Raw genomic sequence first — 27,986 nt, forward strand, 5'->3', positions numbered from 1 at the left:
TCTCAAGCAATTAAATCCAATCTTATGGTTTAATTGCGTCCCCTAGCTTGTTGTATGTGAATGTATGTAAATATGTAAATATGTAATTTGTTTACCGACGGGGCACCAAGGAGTTCACAAGAACTCGTTCTGAAATGCCCGTGCATTACAGGACCGCATTGGAATTTAGAAATGTTGGTTTTGAGGAGAGGGGAAAACCGGAGTACCCGGACAAAAACCTCTGGGAGCAGAGTAGAGAACCAACAACAAACTCAACCTACAATAACGCCGGGCCCGGGAATCGAACCCGCGACACATTGGTGGGAGGCGAGCGCTCTCACCACTGCGCCATCCCTGCTCCCCATATTGTTCTCATAACATTCAAATAAAGAAAACAAAATGTAGTTAAAAAATACTGCTGTGTGTTTTAAAATATAGAATTGCAAGGGCCTTTTCACAGTACTGATAAAGGCCCGCTGAACTGCATTTATTCCTTGGCACCCAACCTGACTTGCTTTTGGTGGCTCAAAACGTTATGGCGTCATTGTTACTGACGTCAATATTGGCCGATTGTTCGAAGAGCGGCCGGATAGCGAACTATATCCAGCAGATAAATGCCACCCCGACGATAGGTCTTAATTATCAAGGATACAGATCATGCAATAGATGAACTTTATTCTCTGGATACCGACGTATAGATATTAACTTATCTGTGTGAAGTGGTCGAATCACGAGCAAATCTTAAGAGGCGCTTAAGCACCACTAAGAAGTCATCAACTGGTTATAATTTTCCTTTCCTTTCGTGCCCAACAGTTGACAAACAACAACTTGTTTGTTGTCATGGTGACGCGGTTAATCAATACACTTGCGGTATCAAATATCGCAAACTATTCAACACCAAATATCGCAAACCATTGAATACCAAATATCGCAAACTAAACGAAAGGACCAATTGTTTAATAACACTTTGGTTAGGTGATTAGTATTTCGTGCAGCTTGAAATTCCGCAAGATTTTTCTTCCCAAAATTCGGGTTTTTAGGTTTGTGTTTGAGCTATTAAAAGATCGAAGCCAAATTGTTAACAGTCGATATCTTGCGCCACACAACGCTCCAAAGTCGGGGCTCTCCCACACGCAAAATTGACTTTCATGAGAAAAAATAGTAGCTCAAGTGAAACGCTAACAAGTTAATTTATATTCAACCAAACGCCGCACTATTTCTGGGAGAGTATATACCCAGTATATAGCATCTAGCTGGCGATCATCAGTGAAATGTCAAATAAAAGAGAGGCCAAGATATTTCGATCAGTCTGCTGGTAACAGCGATAGCTCAAACATCTTTTTTATTCCGCCATTTCATAAAAACAAGCAACATCAGAATTCATATCATACATGAAATTTTTGAAACCAAAAACTGAAGAAATTTCTCTTGGCCTGACTGCAAGAATTTTTTCGCTTTTTTGCGGGGTATGATTTAGCTTTGGATGGCTTTTCTTTCGGAATTTTTTTTTTCACTTTAAGTTGAAAAGACTGACATTTTCTGAAGGCTGTTAGATTGCTAGTATACTGTCAATTCTTAGTTTTAAAAGAGCATTAATTTAATACCAACCCCTTCCCCCCTTATTTTAGCCTAACACCTACCTTACCCTAACAAAAAAGTAATCAGTAAGAGATCACATGACTATAAGTGTGATACATTTTAATGACCTTTGCTCCCCTCCCCCCCACTACGAGTCATCCAGTGCCGACTCTTTTGAGTAATTAAATCGCTCTGGCAACAGTTGAATAAATCCTGTTTGAAACATATTGTATATCTGTAGGGATAGTGAAGTCAACAAAATGAAGAGTGATTATCATCTTGAGGGGGATTTCTTTATTTTGTGATCGATATGGAGTTGTTTTTGTGTGTTTTTTTTTGTCTTTTGCTAATTTTTATTGTCAATAAGCGGACAGACAAATGAATTTATGATTTATGCGACACACCAAAGAGCGAGAGCGGTCAATTCCCGGGGGTCAATTTGACAATTTGTTATCGTAAGAAACAAATTGCCGCAGCTTTTCATGGATCTGTCCTGTTATTGACAATGAATTTCGTCACAACATTGTCAAAGTAGTCTGTGGATCCACTCGGCTATCGCCCTGTCGATCCACAGTTACTTTGACAATATTATGACGAAATTCATGGTCAATAACAGGACAGACGCAGGAAAAACTGCTGTCAATTTGTTAAACCTTTGAGAGAGTGAGTCTGAGACTCGTTTCAAACACCAATCTATTCTGAGGGAAAGATAACTATTCCTGTATCGCCTGTTCAGTCACCAAGTCTATCACCTATATTACGAGACTAAGCAAATATTCCTGCATATACAATTTTTTTCTTTGGGAGCGCGCGAGCGACAGAGCCATCCCCTGGAGTAACGCTCGTTCAATTCCCGGGGGTATGTTTTCCTGTGACTTCGACAAAGTTAAAAGAGGATAAAGACCGTGTATGGACAGACTACACAACTAAGTGAATCTTCGTGAAAATGATGAAACGGTGACGTTGTTTGTTTAAATTTATCAATACGGCCAAGATCATCGCAGTAAAGATCCGGCGCAATTGGAGCCCATGACTTTTGCGACCAGTGGTGTTGCGTTCAGACAACTGAATCCTCAAGCCAGCTGGGAGATACATATTCTCCAGTAGTGTACATAACTGCCATGATCTTTGCTGTTGTATAACTTTCTCCCGTAGTTAAAACATATGATGTATTTGCTTGCTTGTCATCACCATCTAAGGCTATATTAGACTCACAAAACCAGTCAAGGGTTCGAGTCGCGTGAATTTAATTTCAGGCATGCATTATTTCCGAAACTGCCTAAGTCGTGGTACTAGCTGTGATGACTTTCATGAAGAACAACAAATAAAGTTTAGCGAAACAACTGTGAAAACGCTCCAAAATGAAATCTCAGAAAGCATTTTAATAACACCTTTAGAGGCGAACAAAAGCTGTCGTCACGGACGCATTTAACTCGAACCCAAGGTTTGCCAAACCAAAATTTTTAAGGAAGCCAAAGATACGGTAACTGAAATTAAATAAAACCTAATGAACATAAAGTAACTAACAAAATCCGACACGAATATAACGTAAAATAACCTAATCCGAACTAACAAAGATACTTACAAGACGAATGTGACGGCGAAGGAAACCAAACCAAACCGATTTCTATAAATACAATATTGCCCAAACTCGACCGATCTTCACTGAAAGGACGCAAAACTCACCAGAAATAGATTTGCATGCGGTAGATATATACAGTATGCTAAAAAAGGTAACAAGTACAACAGTGGAAAAAATAGAAGACACTAATTACGCAAAGGAAAAACAAAGACCTACTACTATAATCAAAGTTGCTATAAGGCACTCAACTTGGAAAATGGATCGTCTGTAAACAGTGACAATTTTGACGCCACTGACTCGAGGTTTTAAGTTACAGCGGAATATCAATCACACGCGACCTTCAGCGCAAAAAAAGTCTAGACAAAACCTAAGTTTTGGTGGACGTCAATCATCTCCGCCTCCTTGCCGACTGTATGCAAAATTTACCTGAAAGTGAAACCCTGCAGCGGTCCACTCGTAAAAATTATCATTTTACTTTCGGTATGTAAGGCTAGATCACTAACTACATCCTTGAAATCTATAAATGAAAACGTTCGTCGGGTTTTTCAACGGCCATTCGCATGCATGAATGACCCAGAGAGCAAGCAAATCTACACGAAAACAAATTATTTCTGCACGTATTTTTCTTGGGGCAACGGCCTGAACAATACTTAATTCTATAAAACTTATAACTTATTGCCTTACAAAATTATAAGGTTTATAAGACGTTTAAGTCTTGGTCAGTCCGTAGCCCCAAGACAAATGCGTGCAGAAATAATTTGTTTGCGTGTAGATTTGCAGATTTGCTTGCTCTCGGGGTCATTCATGCATGCGAATGGCCGTTGAGGAACCCGACCTGCCCGTCTTCAGTTATAAATTTTAAGGAATATTTACTGCCAATGTATTTAGTGAGCTAGTCGTACATACCGAAAGTAAAATGATAATTTTTACGAGTGGACCGCTGTAAGGTTTTACTTTTTCAGGTAAATTTTGCATCCAGTCGGCAAGGAGGCGGAGATGATTGACGTCCACCAAAACTTAGGTTTTGTATGGCAAGCCGTTTGTAGCAAAATTAAATCCTTGCAATATATGTTTAATCCTTTAAATAACGGTTTTATTTAAAGATAGAAAAAGGCATTCAATCCAATGGTAAATAAAATTTTTGGTTCAATTCAGTCTTTTAATTTTCACGATTCAATCCAATACCTGGAATATTGATTCAATCCAATGCCTAAAATATTGATTCAATCCAATACCTAAAATATTGATTCAATCCAATACCTGGAATATTGATTCAATCCAATACCTAAAATATTGATTCAATCCAATACCTGGAATATTGATTCAATCCAATACCTCGAATATTGATGCAATCCAATACCTGAAATATTGATTCAATCCAATACCTCAAATATTGATTCAATCCAATACCTCAAATATTGATGCAATCTTCCTGGGCCGAGCGCGGCCAACAGGAACGAGAGTAACTGAGCACTAGAGAGCACTGAAAACATGGCGGGCGAAGGAGAACTAGATTTAGAAGTTGAGTTTCCTAAGTTTCTTGCAGACATCTTGGATAAAACGGAAATAATCTTTGAGAATTTTGACTCAGAAGTTGGATTCATGGAAGACCATTTCTTAAAATTCCTGTTGAGGTGCTCGAGGAACTTTGAGGACTAGGATTCATCTGGACAACGATAACAAAGATGATTGGAGTTTGGAGATGGACAATTCACAGAAGATTGACAGAGTATGGCTGAGAAGATATGAGGGATTTCAACAGCTTACCTGATAAGGAACCGAAATCCTTCAAGAGTATGGATATAATTTCATTGCAGGTTTCTTTAAGTCCATTGGGTTACAGGTTCAACGGAGAAGAATAAGAGAAAGGTTAGCAAAATTAGATCCCCAAAATACTGTCTTGAGATGGGGTGCGTAAATTCGCTTTGGCATCTGGATGGACATCACTCTCTGATCCGATGGAAAATACTAATTCGGCTGTATAGACGGATTTTCTCGGAGAATAATGTTTTTGAAATGTAGTGCCAACAATAAAGCAGCAACAGGTGTTGAATTGTTTCTGGATGCCGTTAAGAGAGACGGAGAATTTTGGCCTTCGAGAGTACAAGTAGATCATGGTGTTGAAAACGCTGGTGTGTGCGATACAATGGAGCAGGTTAGAAGAGAGGAGAGGGGCAGCTTCACTGCAGGGCCATCAACACAACCAACGAATTGAAAGATTGTGGAGGGATGTTTCCGTTGTGCTTCCCACTTGTACTTTTACACTTTTTGTAGTATGGAATTGTCAGGCATCCTGGACACTGATAATTCAGTGCATCTTTCCACCTCACACTTAGTTTTTCAACCAAGGATAAACCTTGCTCTTTGCCAGTTCACTGAAGCTTTCAACCACCAAAATGTAAGAACAGAAAAAAAACTGGTTGCCATACCAAATGTGGCTTAATCATATGATGCATCCTGAAAACCCCCTTTCAAATGGAAAGTCATATGATTTTGAATACTATGGTGATGATCCTGATGGTCCAACTCCATTGGGCAGTGATAACAATGTTGTAGTTGAAGAAATTGACCTGGTACAACATGATTCAGTGCAGTCATTTGTATTGGAAAGGCTAGATCCCTTAAAATAATCAAGTCAAATGGGAGTAGACATCTTCCAGGAGGCTCTAGAACTAGTGACAGTTAAACTTGGGCAACTGACAATTGCATAATACTACATGTGTGTGGGCTGGGTAAAGGAGATTATGGCCCTTAAAGTATTTTTGCAACTCAATTCACAACAGAAAACCTCACCCTGTATCAAATAAATTATTTTCTCATCTTCCTTTTCATTGATATACAAAACTCAGAAACTGCTTGAATTACAGAATGCCTAACTTCTAGCAACACAACTAAACTGAAGAGAAATCAGGGCATTTGATAACTGCCATGTGCACTACTCTGCCTTGTAGATTTTTCAGGTGCTTATCAAAACAGATGTTAAAATGTTGCAAGGTTAATTTGTTATCTTATTTTCAAAAGTACCCAGGACACCAGACTAACCTCTTGGTGCACTGGCATAATGGCTACTAACAGGACTCATGTCACTAGCCAAAACTAACTTTGCACCAGCCAGCCTTTTTCATACACAGCTTCACTGACTGTTTTATAAGAGTGGTCAATCTTGAACATTTCTTGTTGCATCAAGAATGTTAATAATAATCACTAAGAAAATTTCACTCCCACAAACACGAATCCTGCTTTTCTTGAATATGCTTATGTTCAAACTCTGATGTACTTTTATCAGTGTTGCCATTTTCTTTTATCTCCCTTTAATAGTTAAATATTTATCATATGCTTATTAAGGCAATTATTTCCATGAAATCCACTCATAGTTTCCCTGTTTTCATTAGTTTCTATTCTCTTCAGTTTTACTTTGTCAGGATAATTCTCAATTTTGTTTTCATCCAGTAGACCAGTACTCCATTCCATCATGATTGTCACAATGGCTAGTGAAAGTGCAAAATCTACTATTCAAAACTTAAATGTGTGGCTAGTTGGCAGTAGTGTTAGCCTTGAGCCCTGGGTACCCGATAATATTCACAACAAATTGGTGCCATGTTTGTCATAGAATATCAAGAAAAACATCGTTTTTAGGAAAGAAGTACCACATGTGGGTTAAATAATGCAAAACATGAGACAACAACATTGAAAAACTTAAAGCACATTCCAATGTTCAATGATTGCTGTCTTGTAAAATGTAAAGGTTCTTATTTCAAAAATAACTTAAAGCCAGGTTTACACAAACAGTTTTTGTGAGAAACATGTTTGACTGTGCACACGGCACAGCAAAAATTTTGTTTACAGTTGAAAGTTTAGTGTGCCAGTAATGATTGGACAGCAGAAATATGCACAATACCAAAGACCAATGCGGTAGCAAAATTTGCCACAGTTTATGTTATTTGCCACAAAAAGCTAGCACACACAGCTTTTAATAAACAAATATGTTTATCACATAAAAATTGGTTAACTTACATCTACAAAAGCGGCAGTAATGGAATCTAAATTTTCCGTGTCCCTTGTGTCTCGGTTGTAGCAATGTCTCATTTACCTAAGCAGACTAATGGTTTGATCAAGAACTTCGACGTGTGCTTCTGCAACTTCTGAGTCAAAATTCTCAAAAATTATTTCCGTTTTATCCAAAATGTCTGCAAGAAACTTAGGAAACTCAACTTCTAAATCTAGTTCTCCTTCGCCCGCCATGTTTTCAGTGCTCTCTAGTGCTCAGTTACTCTCGTTCCTGTTGGCCGCACTCGGCCCAGGAAGATTGCATCAATATTTGAGGTACTGGATTGAATCAATATTTCAGGTATTGGATTGCATCAATATTCGAGGTATTGGATTGAATCAATATTCCAGGTATTGGATTGAATCAATATTTTAGGTATTGGATTGAATCAATATTCCAGGTATTGGATTGAATCAATATTTTAGGTATTGGATTGAATCAATATTTTAGGCATTTGATTGAATCAATATTCCAGGTATTGGATTGAATCGTGAAAATTAAAAGATTGAATTGAACCAAAAATTTTATTTACCACTGCATTGAATGCCTTTTTCTATCTTTAAATAAAACCGTTATTTAAAGGATTAAACATATATTGCAAGGATTTAATTTTGCTACAAACGGCTTGCCATAGTTTTGTCTACACTTTTTTTGGGCTGGAGGTCGCGTGTGATTGATAACCGCTGTAAGCTAAAGTTAAAGCCCACTGGCAAAACGCAACCGTAAGAGAATATACGAGGAGATGTAACACCGTTGAAAACATTCATGAAGTTATTAGTGATCCTCGTCCGAGACAGTTATAAAGAAAGCACAGCTTCTTGTCCAATCAGCAAACAAGTATAATCGGATTCTTATTTCCATTGCTATTTCTTCGTTCTTTATATTCCCAGGCACCCTGCGAGCAGAGCCTCTTTTATCGCTTTCTTGAGCGGACAGGCGATTATCAGTGATTTTTTTTCCCCTTTGTTACCTTTTGAGAGATCTTAGAAATCGAAAAGAAAAAAATTGATCCAACGTAGAGTCATAATACCACATAACAAAGACAGCACCGTGTCTCGTCCACTCAATAAAGTTAAGCCTTGTTCGGCGGGGTTCCTGCTTGGAGGTATTACCAAATACGAACACCCCGTGTTGTAATAACTTTTTTTTCTCCTTCCCTTTCCAAGGCGACATTAGTGACTGCTGAACCCCCAGTCTTGTGTAATGTCATTTTTTTCTATTTATCACCTATATTGTTCAAATCATTTCGCCGTATTCATCTTTGAAGTATTTATCTACAATACTGTATAAATAATAGCAAAATGCGTCGTTCGAATTCTCCTCAGTTCTCTCGTCTGGTGATCGTCTAAAACTTTTAATCACGGCTTGAATAATAATTCGAAAATTCATGCAACTCATCAATTTTGTGATTTTCAATATCTCCTCAGTTTTCCGCAATCGAGTGGACACCTTCGGGAAATGAGCTATTTATGTAATTAGCTTCTATATATAGACACGTTCGTGCGAAATTCTATTCAGATATCTATTTAGATCATTTCTGCGGTTTCAAAGAATAATTAGGGACCTTAAGCAAACCACAACGACGACGGCAACGAGAACGTCACTGAACAAAAGGTTTAATGAGCAAAACATTAGCTGTGCACGTGCATTATAAATCTTTGTACATTTCTCTGCCGTCCTCTGCAATACAACAACGTGAAATGACCAAGTTTTGTGTCGTCTACGGAACGTGGACGACGACGGCTAATTTTTCGTATTTTTCATTTGAATTGAACGCCGTCGTTGCATATTTAACTTGAGCACGTTTTTAGAGCCATTGGCAGACCGAACAGATCTAGACAATCGCGAATTTCGCTTGTAATATATTCATTTTTTACTAGGCGCGCGTCGTCTTCGAAGTCGTCGCCGTCGTTGCTGAAGCTCCCTACTAACTTGTCACGGCGCAATCCACTGTAAAACGGCCTTGGACAGCGCGATGTTGGAAACCGGGGGGGGGGGGGGAGGGACTACTATGTGAAAAGGCCGGAGATGCTCGTCGTCTCGGGTACATATCATGGATTCTGGTCTCACTTGTTAGAGTGTTGATAACAAAACGTCACCAACTTAGCTGTTAAAGTATCCTTTAGGGTGCACTCAAAGAAATAATAGTAAAAGTCAGGCTCTAATTTTGTTTTCCGCTGATCTCTCATGTGCACGAGTCGGGTCTACAAGTGCGCGCGGGATCCCTTCTTGAACAGTGGCTAGTAATCGAACCCATTCCATTTTAAGTGGTTTCTTTTAGGGTCCAATGAAGCTCAAGCAACGCCCACATTAGTCTTCTTTAGGAGTTAAATTCAAATTTTCCGACGAGCGTCCCTCCCCCTTCCCCATATGGGAGTCCCCCCCGGGTTCGAAATGTGTAACAGAAAGTGAAGGAGTGAAGGAGTGATGAAGTGAAATCGTCTCACTACTACAACTTGAAAAATAAAAATTTTTTCCATTTAAAAACGAAAAGATTCTTGCGCCTACAAAAACATTTAATACACCATGAATGACATAATGTTCAGCCATTCCAAAATCTGCAAATTAAATCGATTCTCTCGATCGGGGTACGCGTATTTGACTAGGCAGTATTTTCCATGTTTTGTCAATATAGAATGTCTGTCTTCCAAAGAGCCAGGTACATTATTAATATGCATGCACACGCGTTATGTTTCCAAAAGTTGCGGGCAAGTCTGTTTAGATGCTCACATTTATTCCCTCTGTTTCTTTAGCTCTCAGCACAAGCAAGCTTTAACATGTCGCCGAATCGGTGCATACCAGGCGAAGAGAAATCTCTCTCACCAGTTTAAACATTGATTTTGCGGTGGCAAAGTTGAGTTTGACCAAAATCCGTTTGACCATTTAACTATATTATTTATTCGATTTCACGGTCATCAGTGATAATGACCGATTAGTTTCCATTCGATCTAATCAGAGAAATGTATATCATATTAAGAGTGCTGTAGAGATGCTCAAGGAGCCTTTCGGCTTTAGAGTAGACATAACAGTATTTCAAGACGGCTTGAAGCAAAAGCTCCTATATAACTTGATGGATAAACTTCGTCTTGCATATTTATAAACAATTTGCTTCAAGCAACTTTCAGGGAGTAGCTCAAAAATGAAAACCTTTGCGTCATTTATCTGTTAAAATTGTTAACTTCTTTATGATCACGCTCAAAGGCGTAACTTTGGAAATAACATTCAACCAGCACTAGTTTTCAATGCTTTACTTACCGGATTTCTTAATTTCTTCTTGAAATTCTGGAATATCCTTCCAGCAGAAGCGATTGAATCAACTGACAATGGCTCTTTGCAACATCTTAATACGTGATGGCTTGATTTTGGAGAGCATCTAAACGGTTGACCGAGTCTATCAAGGTGTGTACTTTGACGCAATTTTGACATCCTTCCGTTAACTGAAGAGTATTTTTGTGGCTTAACACAGGGTATAAGGGTCAATAGTGACGTAGGTAAACCCATGGGGACTCAAGGACAGCTAAAAAGGGAAACAAGGACGGCCAGAAGACCTTGGAATCATTTTTCTTGAAACGCAATTGCAATCGGAATTGAATCTGAACCTCAGTAAAAAGTTTTCAACTGTAATTTCCAATAACAAACTTTCTCTCCTGTTTTCATCAGGTTTAATATGTGAACAGTAAGCGGTCGTTTTCTTTCGCTCATTTACCGTGGAACGCTTGAAAGCTAAAAATAAACTAATAAGGTGACAACGTGACCTTTTACCATGGCCCTTTCTATTGAAATGTTTTTCCTGTTGACGCATTGTTTTGCTCGTAATTTCATGTATGATGGAACCCACGTGAAACTTTCTAGACCTTGAAATTTCAAGTGTGTTCCGTTGGAGCACACTGAGTTGAATTCAACACTTTGAAACATAGAAGGGTATATAAAAAGAATACTAGCTCTTAACATAGCTTACAGATAATTTGACTCTATTTGGAGGGTGGTAAACTGAGGGTATTTTCGTGACCCGTGATCGGCCCTTTTTATTTCCTGTGAAATGTGAAATAGCCATTTTTTTCCTCGTGAATCGTGATTTCCATAGTCGCCGTGAACCGTGATTTTCCAAAACTTTCTCTTATTTTCCGTGAAGCGTGAAATGCCAATGTTGTATTTTTCGTGAATTGTGAAAGGACTGCTTTATCTTCCGTGAAACGTGATCTATACCTCCCCCCCCCCCCCCTTTACCACCCTCTATTTGGCCCCGCCCAACACAGGCGCGCCAAGCTCACAATGCGTGAAGTTATTGCTGGTTTTCAGTGTCACGCAATTCAAAATAGATCAAATTAAAAATCAAAACCGGTCAATAGATAAAGTCCAGAATCTGGGAAATGAAAGAAGGTAAATATGCAAAGACTCTCGCCAAAATTCTGGTCACAGCAATTTTTCCTATGCGAGATATGCGCAGAATTTTTTTACCCAAATTTATAGAGATTTGTATGGAGACACCATGCTGGTGCCCATCCGTATGGGCACCAACATGGCGGCCGGAAACCAACAGAAACATCTGTCACTGAGTTTTGCTACAAAAGCGTGAATTTATCCCTCGAGGAACTCTAAAACATTAAAATAATACTTTTTCTAAGTCATGAACTGTTCAGACAGCCAAGTTCCTCGAAATAAGTCACTTTTTTAACCATCATGACAGCTCTCTTGGCCGTCATGTAAATGCCGCGTCACGCAAAAGCTTAGAAATTCAAGCGTAGTGTATCACAAAACCAAGAACCCATTCGGAGCGAAAATTTGTATGAATATTAGTTTTCAGCTGCTCTTATACATCATTTAAGTAAAATCTCAGGAAGATCAATAGTTTTGTTTCGAATTTTGGTGACGTCACGTGAAAACCAGCTATTGTTATGAATATGAGAAAATACACATCTGCTCGCTTCAACTTCAAGAGTTTTATTGCAATACTTTTACACCACACGCGGTCCTCAAGATCACGTGACAATACCTTACAGAGGACAACCAACTTATCATAACAGTTATTTTTTTATTTTTTTAAAATCTTTATGCGAACGTTCAGTAGACTGCAAAACAGTCGTTTTCTGACCCCCTCGCCGTTATTACACTTGCTCCAGACCTTTCGAATATTGACCGTCGCCCGCGTTCGCAAAAAATACGACTGTTTTGCAGTCTGAACGTTCAGCGAAAAGGTCCCTGTAAAGCGCAGACCGGATGGCGGAGGATGGCGGATGATAAAATGTGGATGATAAAATGCAGATGATAAAATGCGGATGATAAAACATGTATGACAAAATGCGGATGATAAAATGCGAGAATGACCAAATGCAGTAACCATATTATGGATGATAAAATTCGGACAAGGGAAAAATACCTTACGATATTTTAGGTAGGGAGAATTCGACCATCATAAACCATTTTTTCCTGTAATGGTTAGAGTAGGTTTCAGTTCGTGTTTGTTGATTAAGATTATGCGTGCGAATATCGCCATGTGAGTTGTTGGAAGTAAGCAAAATGAATAACTTCGAAGCGTTCAGACGATTCTCTAACTTCAGATGTTATAGCCTGAATTTCAGCCGCCTCCTCCGCTCGCTAAGTCACTCGGGGAGAGAGACGTCTGAAAGCACTGGGCGATAATGCTGTCCGGTGAGGTCACGAGTCAAATGTGGTAATTAATGCCATTTTATTTCAGGGCTTCATTTATACAGCGGTTATCAATCACACGCGGCCTTCAGCGCAAAAGCGTCTAGACAAAACCTAAGTTTTGGTGGACGTCAATCATCTCCGCCTCCTTACCGACTGTATACAAAATTTACAAAAACAGTCTTAAACCTTGCAGCGGTCCACTCGTAAAAATTATCATTTTACTTTCAGTATACTCGGCTAGCTCACTAAATACTTGAAATTTGTAACTGACGACGGGCGGATCGGGTTTCTCGACGGCCATTCGCATGCATGAATGACCCGAGATCAAGCAAATCTACACGCGAACTAAATTATTTCTGTACGTATTCGCCTTGGAGCTACGGACTGAACAAGAATTCAACTTCTTATAAGCCTTATAATTTTGTAAGGTAATAAGTTCTAAGTTTTATCGGTTTAAGTATTGTCCAGTGGATGTTACTAAAACTGGTAACGGGAAACGGAGAACGGGGAACCGGAAACGGGAGTCTGGGAACGAGTGTACAGCGGTAACCCGCCTAAGAATTCAACATGGCGGACAAAGGAAAAGAAAAGGGAACAATTTGGGGAAATGTAAGGAAGTGTTACGGTTGTAAACTTTAGTTTCTACCGGCTGTGCCTCAAAGTCCAATATGGTACTGAGAAAAACAAAGCATGAAATAGTACTTGGGGAGAAAATTGAATCGGTATTATCACATGCTACCACAATCGGTCAGTACAAAATGCAGTCTGCAGACCGGGTACAAAATGCAGACTAGGTACAAAATGCAGACTGCAGACTGGGTACAAAACGCAGACAGAGAATAAAGACTGTTTTCCGTCTGATGCGTGACAACATGTCATCTAAAAACATACCGAGTGTCACGCAGTCGCTTTTCCGCGGTCATCTTTCACCAACATTAGCATTATTGTGGAATATTCCTTGCTCGTTTCTTCATATATTTTGTCTTTAACAAAGCGGCCAGGCCACAGGTTATTTATCTGCTGCTCACCTGATTTGCCAGCTGACTTGCCGATTTCCGAAAGGCCGCCTTTCTAGCTTCCGAATGCGAAGACAGCGGACGCCCCACGTTCAATGATGCTCATGTGTTACGTCACTTGTCCTCGATATCATATTAGCGGAGCTCCGGCGGCCCGAAGGGCCGCCAAGCGGAGCCCCATACTCATATGGGAAAGAAAAGGAAACCCGTGAATGGATTTTCTCATGGTTTTCATGGCTAGCGGTATTGCTCGTGGGCGCGTACGCACGACGACGACGGCGGCGGAGTTGCCCAACATGGCGGCCATACTCCAGCTAATAGGTTGACAGAGACATGCACCCTCGGTTTGTAGCTGAAGAAGACCATTTTTCTTGGCGGGATTTTTAAAGAAAAGAAAACTCATTTCTATTTTTTATGTCGACAAACGATAGCGGAGGTTGATCTAATGTTTTTAAGATAGGGTTGCACCGAAGCAAAAAAACAGAAAGCAAGAATTAACAGGCAAAGAAGTAGCAAACAAGATCGCGAAAAAAAGCGGGCCAGCGCTGGGGAAGGAGGCGAAACAGTACTGAGCAATGCCAGGTATTAAAGCGAGTCAAGGGCTAGAGAAAGGAGGTGAAATAATACCGAACAATGCCGTTAACCAAGGCTAACGAGGGCCATAGAAAGGAGGCGAAAGTACCCGACAAATTGACTCAGAAGACTGCAGTGTCAAATTTTCAAAATTCGCGCGACGTGACGCTGTGCGTCACATGATTTGGTCAGGTGATGAACAAGAGAAATCAAACGTGTCCGAGCGTTTAGCGAAATTACACAACAGTAAACACAACGGAAAAAAGTGGTTGATTCGTTGATCTATCGAAAAGATTAGTTCAGTTCAGTCTTCACAACTTTTGCAGCAAGTTTCTGCCTGGAAGAGTTACACTGGCCGACCTGAATTGCCAACTTGCGGTAAGTGACTTTTGTTGTTGCGTTTGCTATGAAAATTAACAAGTTGCCTCGGCGATATAAGCTTATTTTCAGTCGGAAACCTTTTTAAAGTCTTCCTTATTTGAAGCCATGCTGTGAGACATTTTATAAATTACATCGTTTTAATTTCGCTCATCTCTAAACAATAACACGTAAATCGCTTTGTGGAGGTTGTTGTAAGTTGTAAACAAATTAAGTTTTCTGTCGGTTTTCTTCGTCAAATTTAGCTTATAACCTCACGTCTAAAAATAAGCTTAACCAAAACCGTATTTGTAAACATGGCCGGGCGAGGTTTGAAGTTTTCTCTGTGTTAGTTGGCACAGCCGCCTCTTAGAATGCTAAGATTTCTTCTTCTGTTGTTGAAAACCAAGAAAGGTATACAAATCATTTTATATTAAGTCGAGGCGAACAGGATTTGCTAAATTTACTTTTGACGTTCCTATGTGAAGATTTGCATATTGTGATTACAAAGTATGGAGATTTCCTCGTTTTGTAAGTTCAATTTATTCGGTTTGGCGAAATGCTTGGGTGAATTCCCAGGTTAATTTGGTTGAAGACTGGCAAAGCTACCGCCGATAAAATGACTGCAAGGCTAAATTAAGCCGTCGGCAAAAATACACACTGTAATATTGAAATTTAAGCGTGAATAATCATTAAAATTTCTTTATCCTTTCTTTCATTGGGTTCCCTTTCATTGAGGGGGGATTTGCTTTCGATACTCAGATGAAGTGATATGCATATTGTGTTTATAATGTAGATTTCCTCGTTTTATTTTGTTGTCTGTCCAATTAGTTCGGTTTGGTGAAATGCTTATATAGTCCAAATGTCGAGTAGACGATTGTGCTTGTAAATCCTGTCTGCAAATAAAACTCTACTCTGATTTTGATTTACTATTTCATTTTATTAGTGCCACTGCTTTTGGTTGGGGGTACATAGGCCCTATTCATTTCTTACTTAGAGGTTATTCCGCAATGCAGTATTTACACTTAATATGGAAATGTTCCTCAAAAGTGAGATAGTACTAATGAAAAAAAAAAAAATGTGAAGAGCTTTACTCGGTAAATTGAACAGTGTAAATGACATTTACGTACTTAGAAGAAATTTATGGCGTAGAAGTTCTTGCCCTGACCATTTCTCGGTAATAGAGATAACTTTTACATGTATATATACACAATTTAGTTGGTGAGAGCGCTCTCCTCTCTCCACTTTCTCTCTCTCCCTCTCTCTCGGCTCTTTTCTTCACACTGATTTTGTTATTAGCTAACTCCTTAACCGAATGTCACTGACTGTTTTCTTTGTTGTGCGCCAGTAGGCTGGTTGTCCAGCGGCACTCCGCTGTAGTCGGTCGGTCAGCGGCGTTCATTGTGGTATAAAAGCCCGCGCGATCAGTCTTCATGTGTCCGCCATCTTGGTTGTATCTAGTTCTCGTTACGGGGAGATTTCGCTTGCAAGATAAAGCTTACAGTACATCGGGGCCTAGTGTGTGTCCATTTAGACTACTGGCGTGGTGGCAGCGGTAAAGATTCGAATCGTCACGTTCTCGTCAGATCCAACGCACTTAATCGACAGATTCGTCGGGATTCCCGAGCAGCCAAGAGTCGGTTGTCAATATCATCTTGTTCCGTAAGCTGCGATGTCTTCTAACAGAGCCCCCAAGCAGTGGTGCCTCTCAAAGAACGAAACTTTAACCTCCTTCGAGAGTTGGAAGCAAAATCTTCTCTACACCTTGTCTTTGGACGCCAATTTCGCGCCATGTTTGGGTGAAGGGTCGTCGTGGCTGAAAAAGACTAGGGCGAGCCCGTCACGCGGTTACACTGATGATGGGGAGTCGGTTCCAGCTGCTCGAAGGCGAACAGCTACCCAAAAGGTAAACATGCTCGAACTCATGCTAGGCCAGATTGCAAATTATTGCCCAATCATCTCTCGTAATACGATTGTCAAGAATTCTACTTGTATTGGGGACATATGGCAGACAATTAGACTTCATTTCGGATTCCAGACTACTGGGGGTCATTTTTTAGACCTGGATGACATTCATTTGAACCCCGATGAGAGCCCGGAAGATCTTATCCAGCGTCTTATGGCTTTTGTGGAAGACAGTTTAATTAAACCTCACACCTTGCTCCACCACGGTTCTGTTCTTGAGGAGGTAGAGGAATTGTCATCGACGTTAGAGAATTTTGTTATTTTAACATGGCTGAGATTGATTAACCCTGCTTTACCTAAACTTGTTAAGCAACGATATGGAACTGAACTTCGGTCTCGTACTTTGGCGTCCTTAAAGCCTGAGATCTCCCAGGCGCTGGACTCACTCCTTGATGAAATCCGTTCTGCTGAAGACACAAAAGTCATGCGTACAGGAGCCTCTTTTGCCACTCAGAAGTCCTCTTTTCGGAGGTGTACACCGATCTACAGTAAGTCGTCTGCCAGGTTCCCGGGACGCTCCTCTCAAAAGGCGAAAGAATGCCCCCTCTGTAAACAAGCTGGCCGCGCTTCACACAGTCACTTTTTAAGCGAATGCGGGTTCCTTCCTGAACAGGACCGTTTGTACCTTCTGAAAGCTCGTCAGATTGTTTCAATTCTGGATGACGACAGCGTTGAGTTGGACCTTTTGTCAAGTGATGTTGACCCACCGCGTCATCAGAATCTGGTTGAGCAGAGTGATTCATTTACGTCTGATGCATCCAGGAGGGTCCTTGTACGTCAGTCCCCGTACATTGACACGTTTTTCGGCCATCATCAGGCTAGAGTCATCATTGACAGCGGCGCCACAGGTAACATGATCAGGCTCTCCGCTGTACAGAGGCTCGGTGCAGAGATTCGGCACAGTTCTCAGTCAGCTCATCAAGCGGATGGCTCCTCTCCTTTGAAAGTCCTGGGGGAAATTCGCCTGAGCCTCACCCGTGGGAGTCACTCGTTTCAATTTGAAGGTCTTGTTGTGGAGAACCTGGACGTAGATGTCTTGGCTGGTACTCCATTCATGGAAGCGAATGACATAACCATTCGTCCTGCCAAACGCCAGGTCATCCTTGGGGATGGTACCATCTTCACCTACGGATCTGTCAACCATCCTCCGACTCACAATGCTGTTCGCCGTGAACAAGTGCTGCGTGCACCCTCTTCTTCTACCACTGTCTGGCCTGGTAACTTTATAGAAATAGTTCTCCCGGAAAATTCCTTACCTGATGCTGAGTACGCTCTAGAGCCTCGATTTGACGCCACTAACGTCCGTTCGGCCAAAGTCGTTGACATGTGGCCGCCTCCCTGTCTCATCACAAGCGTCGCTGGTAGAGTGCGTATTCCTAACCTCTCAGATAGGCCTTATGTCCTGAAACGAAATGAACACTTTTGCCAAGTCAACCCTGTCTTCTGTCCGTCTACTCAAGATCAGTCTTCCAACCCAGTTGACAACCTTCCGTACCACAAGGTGTGTTCAGTCCCAGTTTCAGAGTCAAAGTACTCCCAGGGCGTGGCACTAGACCCCGATAACTTCCTCCCTCCAGGCATCACAAGCAAGTTCCGTAACCTTTTGGTCCAGTACGACTCCGTCTTTGATCCACCAATTACCGGCTACAATGGCGCCTTTGGTCCCCTTCAGGCAAAAGTAAATATGGGCGCGGCAGAGCCTCCTCAGCGTAAAGGTCGCCTCCCCCTGTACGGTCGCGATAAACTTGTCGAGCTCCAGCAGAAGTTCGTTGAATTGGAAAATCTTGGCGTGTTCCGTCGCCCCGAAGACATTGATGTTTCTGTCGAGTATCTTAACCCGTCGTTCCTGGTTAAAAAGTCATCGGGTGGCTTTCGTCTCGTCGCTGACTTCGCAGACGTAGGTCGTTATAGCAAACCCCAGCCCTCCCTGCTCCCGGACGTGGATTCTACCCTACGCTGCATAGCCCAGTGGAGACACATCATCGTCTCAGACCTAACCAGTGCCTTCTATCAGATCCCTCTCGCCCGTGAGTGCATGAAGTACTGCGGAGTCGCTACCCCATTCCGGGGCGTGCGCGTTTATGCCCGGTCGGCCATGGGTATACCTGGCTCAGAAACCGCACTTGAAGAGCTCATGTGTCGCGTCTTGGGTGACCTCCTCCAGGCTGGTATCGTGGCCAAGATAGCAGATGATCTGTACTGTGGGGGCAACAGTCCAGACGAGTTGCTCCGAAATTGGTCTTCTGTTCTCCAAGCTCTCCATAAAGTTAGCCTGCGCCTTTCGGCGTCGAAGACCATCATCAACCCCAAAACTACTACTATCTTGGGTTGGACTTGGTCCCAAGGCACTCTTCGCGCCAGCCCTCATCGCGTCTCAACACTGTCCTCCTGCAGTCCTCTCAATAAAGTTGGCGGCATGAAGTCCTTTATTGGTGCGGTCAAGGTCCTTGCTCGTGTTGTTCCACATTGTTCTGCTCTGTTGGCCCCCCTTGACGAGGCTGTAGCCGGGAAACAGTCTCAGGATGACATTGTCTGGTCCGAACATCTTACTGAAGCCTTCAAGTCTGCTCAAGCTGCCGTGGCGTCTAGCCAAACAATTACTCTCCCTTAGCCAGATGACCAGTTATGGATCGTGACCGACGCTGCTGTCAGGGACCCGGCATCGCAGCCACTCTCTACATCTCGCGGGGTGACAAGCTAGCCCTCGCTGGTTTCTTTAGTGCAAAGTTGCGTAGTCACCAATTATCCTGGTTACCGTGCTACGTTGAGGCACTTGCAATTGGTGTTGCAATAAAACACTTTAGCCCCTACTTAATACAATCTAAACACAAGGCTTGCGTGCTCACCGACAGTAAGTCTTGTGTCCAGACCTTCGAGAAAATGTGTAGGGGAGAGTTTTCTGCTAGCCCGCGAGTGTCGACTTACTTGTCAACTGTCAGCCGCTTCCAAGCCAACGTGAGGCATGTTGCCGGTGCTGCGATCCTACCTTCTGACTTTGCAAGCCGCAATACACCGGACTGCTTTGATCCCTGTTGTCAGGTGTACAAATTCATGACCCAGGCTGAGGAGTCTGTCGTCCGACACCTATCTGCCCAGGACGTCCTATCTGGTCAGAAAAACCTCCCTTTCACAAGTCGAAAAACTTGGTTGTCTATTCAATCTGAGTGCGCGGACTTACGTCGAACGCATGCCCACCTAATACAAGGGACTCGTCCTTCCAAGAAGCTTATTAACATTAAGGACGTGAAAAGGTACTTGTCTGTCGCCTCCATCTCCAGTTATGGCCTCTTAGTCGTGAAAAAGACTGAGCCTTTGGCTCCTTCGCGTGATTGTATCGTAGTGCCCAGACAGGTCTTAGATGGTTTACTAACCGCCCTACAGCTCAGGCTGTCTCATCCATCGTGTCTCCAGCTTAAGAAAGTTGTCAGCCGCTACTTTAACGCCCTTGACCTAGACAAGGCCATAGAGCGCGTTTCTCTTGGTTGTCATCTTTGCGCTGCACTTCGCCACGTCCCCCATGCTGTTATAGAACTGTCAATTTCTGATCCTCCAGCAGCAGTGGGTGTTTCCTTCGCAGCCGATATCCTGAAGCAGTCTCGCCAACTCATTTTGGTGATCCGAAAGTGCGTTACCTCCTATACTTCGACCCTCCTCGTGGTAGACGAGAAGCATGGGACCTTACGGGATGGGTCAATCCAATTATGCGTCGGCCTGCGACCCCTTGATGGGCCTAACGCTGTCATTCGGTGTGATCCAGTGCCCGCCTTCAGAGCTCTCGTGAATGACCAAGCCCTATTGTAACACAAGATTAGCCTTGAAATAGGTCGCGTGAAGAATCAGAACAAGAACCCTGTCGCTGAAAAAGCAATCCAAGAGTTGGAACACGAGCTCCAGCGGTTGCAACCGGAAGGTGGCCCTGTCTCTCCTAGGACTCTGTCCGTAGCCACTGCCCACCTGAACTCAAGAATCTGCTGCCACGGCCTATCCTCTAGAGAAATGTGGACTCAGAGAGATCAGTTTACCAACTCTCAGATTCCCTTAACGGATCAGGCACTAATACGCGAGCAGCATCTACAAAGACTGGTAAACCATCCCCACAGTGAAACGTCGAAAGCCCCACGTAGTGACTTGCGCAGCTCCCCTTCAATAACTTTTGGTGACTTAGTTTACCTCTACTGTGATCGTAATAAGTCCCAAAGTCGTGACCGATACCTCGTTGTCTTAGTGGACGGTGAGTGGTGCAATGTTCGCAAGTTTGTTGGCTCACAGCTACGGAACGTTTCCTACCGTGTAAAGAGGAATGAGTGCTACAAGGTCGCTCCCTTCCGAGTACACACGCCTTGGCGCCCCAGTGAAGAAGAGTCCAGCGACTGCGATCTTGACGTCGGTGTCGACCAGAGCCCTCCTACTGATGATCGAGGACCCCCTAACGACGAGGAACCTTCCCCAGAAAGCCCCCCGTTACCTCCACCTGCCCCAGGGATCCCTATCGAGTTATCGTCCCCACCTTCCGCTTTTGTCCCGGCAGAAGATGTCCCGAGATACGGTGAGGATAGCCAACCCGGTTCGCCGGATGACGTCGAGGTTATAACTGCCCCCTCTCCAAGTGTTAGCCCTGCAGTGAACAAGCACCCAACTCGGCAACGGCGTCTCCCGCAACGTCTTCAGGACTATGTAGTAGAGTTGAAGTAGCCCGGTCGATTCTAATCCTTTAGCCGTAGCCGGACAATTCTAGACATATAGCTGTCTCTCAGCATTTGTTAAGTTTGTTTTCTTATCCGGTTCGAAACTTAAAGACTGTTCTTCATACAGTAGATTTCTCGTACATAACCTGTGAGTGTATTTCATATCGACTTATCGCCTAGTGTTTCTTTGTTTGCATGCTTATTTGTTTAAGAAGGAAAGAAGCCACGCCAGTAGGCTGGTTGTCCAGCGGCACTCCGCTGTAGTCGGTCGGTCAGCGGCGTTCATTGTGTTATAAAAGCCCGCGCGATCAGTCTTCATGTGTCCGCCATCTTGGTTGTATCTAGTTCACGTTACGGGGAGATTTCGCTTGCATTAAAGATAAAACTTACAGTACATCGGGGCCTAGTGTGTGTCCATTTACATTACTGGCGGTGCATGCATACTTTTTTGCTCATTGAAGAAAGTTTCAGTTTCTTCCTGGCTGTTTCCTTTGTCCTGTCCAGTACCAATTCGTTTGTGATATAACTTTGTGAATTCTTTATTCTCCTTAAATTTTATCTCGTCAGGGTGATACAATGCACTCTCAGAGTGTTCAATCATTGTTTTCAGTCGCTACAATTTTCAGGAAAGAAGCAATAGTTTTCTTAATTTCCTTTTACTTTGTGTTGGGACCTTTTAGCATGCTCGTAACTGGCCCATGGGCATTACCGGAGAATAATTTTCAAGTAAAGAATTAGATCGATTTTAGCGTTTAGTATTTTTAAATTATTATGAATTAGGCATTTCTTTTTATTTTAATTTTTTATTTTAGTCGCAAGTGATGTTTTATGATTTTACCGACGTATACCATGTAAATGTAAATGTGCTAGAATTAGCCAATCAGAGTGTGCATTATATCAGCTTAAAGCATAATATCATATGTAATAAATGTATGTAAATGATATTTTTATAATTTGCCAGGTCCGGTTGCTATGGGGTGACCTCATTTATCTGTTAGGTTGCTGTCATCGCGAGACTTTTGCGGTTCTATTGTGGTTAGCGATAATTGCTTTCAGTGAGAGTAATTGTGCACAAAAGTAACCTGGTCATTTTCAGATATGATCTGGCCACATAATTAATATTTTATAATAAATTTTCATAACGCGGGAATATTGCGCGGTCATATATAAAAAAGACTTCGACTTCGAATGAACCCGACATCATTTTAAAACCTAAAACAGTTGTTGAAAACCAAACGAAACCGCCAGCCACGATTGATTTATACATGAATTCATTCACCCAAGAACGACGGAGAGAACCAGAAAGTGTTTCAGCTTGCGCTGCCCGTGACCAACCTCCTAGAACATGGAATCAAGACAACAGCTTCAAAACTCAACAAGCCAAACGCACCAAGTTAAGTCTTCTGATTAATATTTTATTTATATCATGACTTACACCCACTGTCATGCTTTTAGATTGTATGGGGACTAGATAGCTACTAAAATGTTAAATCACTATTTTCATTCGTGGGTTAGACTCTAGACTGAAGTCCATGGTGCACCACTTTTCTGAAAGACGAATCCAGTTATATAGTAAAATCAGCATATAGCCACATATTATAAATCCGCTCTGGTTTGCCAACGCAAACGTCCTCGCAGTATTTCTACGTTACCGAGTGTTACAGGATATTTTACAAAAACCACATAATTTTTCAGTAATGTGTGACACTATAGGAAACAAAAGCAGCAACAAAATCGTCATTTTCCCGTCGTGCTTGACATTATAGGAACATGTTACATATCCTTTTCTGGTTCACCCAGGCTGAAGTCCATGCAATACAGTTGCTGAGTGCTTCGGGATATGTAACAAAATCGTCATAATTATTTTTCCGTCGTGCGTGGCATTGTAGGAACATGTTACATATCCTTTCTGGTTCACCCAGGCTGAAGTCCATGCAATACAGTTGCTGAGTGCTTCGGGATATGTAACAAAATCGTCATAATTATTTTTCCGTCGTGCGTGACATTGTAGGAACATGTTACATATCCTTTCCTGGTTCATCCAGGCTGACGTCCATGCACTACAGTTGCTGAGTGCTTCGGGATATGTAACAAAATCGTGATTTTTCCGTCATGCTGTTTCTAGAATCGCTTGGCATTTTTCGTAAACAATTAGATTATATACTCGAGATTTCTATCGTTCTTGAGAGCTTTGTCACAATTTTTGAGATAATTTCCTGACTGCCCATAACATTAACTGATTTTCAAAGTGTCGGTGCACATGATCTTAGAATTTGACTACCAGAAAATTCAGATTATTTTTGGAATCGCTAAGCAACAAACATGTAGAGAGAGAATACCCTAATCAGGTTTGAATCAGGCTTTCCGTGGAAAATCTGAGAACATTTCTGACTCTCGGGCATTTCTGGGCTGCTGGACATAGTCACTTTGCTTACTGAATAACAGTGATAACTGAGATTAGCGAAAACGTTTAATCTATACGTGCTCCGTAGCTTTACAAGAGTAAGAAATGTATCAAAGCGTCTAAGTTTTAAACTGGCGGTTGCGCCCTAACCTAGAAAACACATTGTTTTAACGTTATTTTTTCTTTTAATCTAAATTCTTCACATAAGTCGCGCGATTTCCCGAATCGCGGACTATTAAAATGTTTTGTTTCTTTCTGACACGATGGAATTGTGTTACAGTAAATATAATTTCACACTTTAGGATTATGACACATTCGTGCAAAACTTCAGTGACGCGTTTTGTGGAACATAAACGATCACCGACAGGGATATGATTACACTGGAATGTTGTAAGCCACTGGATATCCCGTGGAGATGTAGGACTAAAAGTTCTACATCTCCACGGGATCCCAGGTTTGTTTTTTGGTTGCTAAGAACGTCTGGCTCGTTATGCATTTTTGATAGTCCATTATTTTCCACCATACCTAGCACAGAAGCTCACAAACTCCTAACTAATAACCAACATGTGTGTATCTCTGGCCTTTGCTGTGTACTTTGTGTATATTCTGTTATCCTGCCTTAACTGCTAGAAACAATTTTGACAGAGCTGTTTCAACAGTTTCACTTAAATTAATTCCCAGTAACAGCGCTACATGTAGCAGTGTTATTGAGTATGAACTTTATGGAGGGTTTTAAATTTTTATTTTTTTATGATTACAGGAGACAGCAAAATATACACGTGTATACATAATCTGATGTTGGTGTTGGTTGCGAATCGTAGTTCATAATAGTCATCCTATTACAGGTAAGGGGGAAAAGTTCAGAAAGTTTAGAACATCTCTTCCCCCAGCACACCTTCTGTCTACAGGTGCAATTAGAGGTTATATATACAAAGAGTAATGTAAAGTTATACATATGTAAACTTAACATTAAAATCTGACATTTGAATGCCTCCTTTGCTAAAATTAGTCACGATTTAATTGTTATCACTGCCTGTGAATTCATAGAGATTCCAGAGGCAAATTATCACCTAATGTGGAAGTCCTGTCTTCAAGTTAGGGAAAATGACACAACAAAGTTACAATGAAAGTGAAAAGAATTGTGAATGTTGATGTGGTGTACATTGTACATCATGTAAAGGTATTTGTGAGTGCCAAAGGCATAACATTTCATGTATTACTTTTTCAGGACAAATTATAGAACAGTGACGTTTTAAAAGGTGTGATCAGAAAAATAATGAGTACATTGTCCAGGCAGTACCAGTTTATGGACGGCATATGCAGACAGTAAGAGGAACTGTAAGCATTACCGGGTAAGTTTTTTTATGCTTTTGACTTCTTGTACTTGGATTTTGTGTCATTTTATCACAAGAATAGGTGATGAAAAATGCAATAGTTTTCGCTATTTATTTTTGAAGGCAAACTTATAAGTCTGCCTATGCTGGATAACAGCCATGTGTAAACTGAATGTAAAGCAAACACACTGTTAAAGATGGGGCAACCCTAAAACCCAGAAACCGGAATCCGGAATCCAGAACCAAACCGGAATCCAGAAACCACAAATCAAAGAAAACAAGGTCTTCAAATACTCGAAAATTGTTTTGCTGAGGTTTTTGCCTGTAAAAAACAAGCGGCCAAGTAAAAAGGACCTCAAACTGAAAAAAAAATTCCCTATCCGTTATTTCTAGTGAGAGCTATGAATAATGATTATGAGAATCTTAGAAAAGTGCGTCATAATTTTATTCCAAGCACCCTGAGAGCATCTAAAATAAGCTTGCTGGTAATTAACCGCGTGGCCATGGGCCGAGCGCGGTTCATGTTCTACCCGTGTTTTTTTGTTTGTTTGTTTTTTTTGTCGGTGACCAGACCCAAACTTCCTCTCAGCCAAATTTTGAATCACGTAACCTGTGATGTTTATTCGCCAAAAGCTGTTGAAACATTAATACAAGGACTTTGTTACGGATACTGTTTTCTTTATTTGTGTATAATGTATATTTTCTTTTGGTTTTATTGAAGCGTTGGATTCGAAGGGAAATAATAAATACGCTAAAAATGCTTAAAAAGGGTATTACGTCAGCCATGGAATGCGCTGACGTTGCAGCTTTCATTTTTGCTACGTGACAAATAAGATGGTGTTTACTTTGCAAGTCTATTTTGCCAGAAGCAGCGGTCATTAATTTATGTGCAATATTGCGAGTATTTCTTGTGGGTTTCGGCAAATGAAGCTAATTCTTTGGCTATTTCATCGCAGCGAGTCAAGAGATTTGAAGAAAAATTAAGTATTTGCTGAGGTAAACAAGGAGCTTGCCAGAACTTGCAACGTTTAAGTCAGTGCTAGGAGAAAAAACACAACCGTTCTAAGATTAGCCGTGGATAGCGTAAACCCTCTGATTGCGTGACTTGCGTGACTACTTCAAAGCACAAACAAATTAAATTTTGATGTTTCAGGAAGAAAGTTGTTTATTAAAAGCCTTATTAACAGCGTGACACTCGTTTCCTTTGTATCATTCATGGGCGTATCCCGAGCGAACTTCCAGATTAAGACCATTACGTCATCATAGATTTCACAAAGGCTAAGAGTGATGGTGCAATAAGTTATAACACAGTTTGTGTTGAACAAGTGATGTGTTTACAGTAATCAATGAATCATCAAGGACTGCTTTGGAATGTGCACTGCGTTGTGACTGTAGTATTAACAAAACAGTTAAATTTTAAAAGCGCGGTTATAAGATTTAAAAGATCTTCTTGTTGCCATTTTGTTTAATAAGTGATCTGCAATTTACCGGAGGTATAAATTTACCCTTTATGTCTGGTAGATACTGAACAAGAAAGAAAGTGTCATAGAGAGCAGGATGTCTGTGAGTGGCAGCCCCCTGTACATTGACGGTCATGCCCCCCACTTTTGAAGTCCAAAGGCTAACCTGGCTCATCTTAATATAAGATTTGATTTTTTTCAACAGGTACATAACTAATTGCAGATCAACACTATTTCCACACTGATACTGTGACAAATCATCATTTCATATTCTTGGCGGCCATAATATTAAAGCAATTGATAGAAATGTTGCACACTTACTTCTGACTGCTTCTCGCTTGCTAACAGATCGGACCACATGTTAAAAGATGCTAAAAGACTGCCAGAAACTTACCACAATAGCTTGTTGTTATTGTGCTACTCACCAGTCTTCTCAGAGCAATTTGATCTAGACAAGAACCCCGCTCTCACCAGGGCCAGGTTGAATAAAAGATGGGTAACTTAGCCTATGAGCAGGCTTTCGTGTTTGGGCCGGGGGCTTGAGTGGCAAAGCCGCATGAAGGCACTCGCTCACATGCCAATGCAGAAAAACACTAGACACTTATTTAGCTTTCTCAGGCACTAGAGACAGATACTAGAGCCTGCTCGTAGTCTATGACTAACTCTATCCACCCGAAAAATCACTAACCCTGACTGGATAGTGATTTACCCAATGGATAGCTTTATCCAGCTTTTGAACAATCGGGCCAGATGTATAGCTAAGGGTTGTTCGGAACTAGTCAAATTTTTTTTAGCAATTACAGTTTGTGGCTGAAGTAAAGCCAAGAAAATAACTAACAGCAAAATAGTTTTTCCCCATATTTATTTATTAGACATTGCTGAAGTGAATTATTTCTATCATCATTCATAATATCTGATTATGGATGCTAGTTTCCGGTTCCGGATTCCGGTTTCCGGATTCAGTGTTTTACGGTTGCCCTTAATGATATACATGCATGTTAATCTTGAATAATCTGAAATTTCAGAGAGCTTAAAAATATCATATCATATCTGTGATGGTTCTGAGGTGGAAGACTGTTACATGTAAATGTCTCATGCACGGTTTTTCACTTGTTATGATTCAGCTGCCAGTAGTTTCTGTATCTGTTGGTGTGCAACGATCTACACCAATATTTCAATGTAATAATGTACAGTGTATATTAATTAATCAAATTATGCTGTTTTTAGTTGACCAATGCTGCTACATGGTAATGTGATGTTGAAGCCCACAAATTTACAAACATGCCCAGTGTCAACTTGTCAAATATATGAACTGGCCAGACGGTCTAGATTACAAAATTTTCTGAAAGTTGGAAT

General features: G+C 41.3%; 1 long non-coding RNA gene and 1 pseudogene across 1 annotated transcript; both read left to right on the top strand.

The window, feature by feature from the left end:
• Positions 1 to 15,752: 15,752 nt before the first annotated feature.
• Positions 15,753 to 22,041, top strand: LOC145495264 (uncharacterized; annotated as a pseudogene).
• A 2,134-nt stretch (positions 22,042 to 24,175) lies between these two features.
• LOC145494599 (uncharacterized) lies at positions 24,176 to 27,986 on the top strand. The gene is made up of 3 exons (XR_014050271.1): positions 24,176 to 24,681; positions 25,065 to 25,188; positions 27,858 to 27,986. It is a non-coding gene; the product is annotated as an uncharacterized LOC145494599 (long non-coding RNA).

This window comes from Orbicella franksi, chromosome 8 (genome assembly GCF_964199315.1).
Source record: "Orbicella franksi chromosome 8, jaOrbFran1.1, whole genome shotgun sequence".
NCBI classification, from domain to species: domain Eukaryota; kingdom Metazoa; phylum Cnidaria; class Anthozoa; order Scleractinia; family Merulinidae; genus Orbicella; species Orbicella franksi.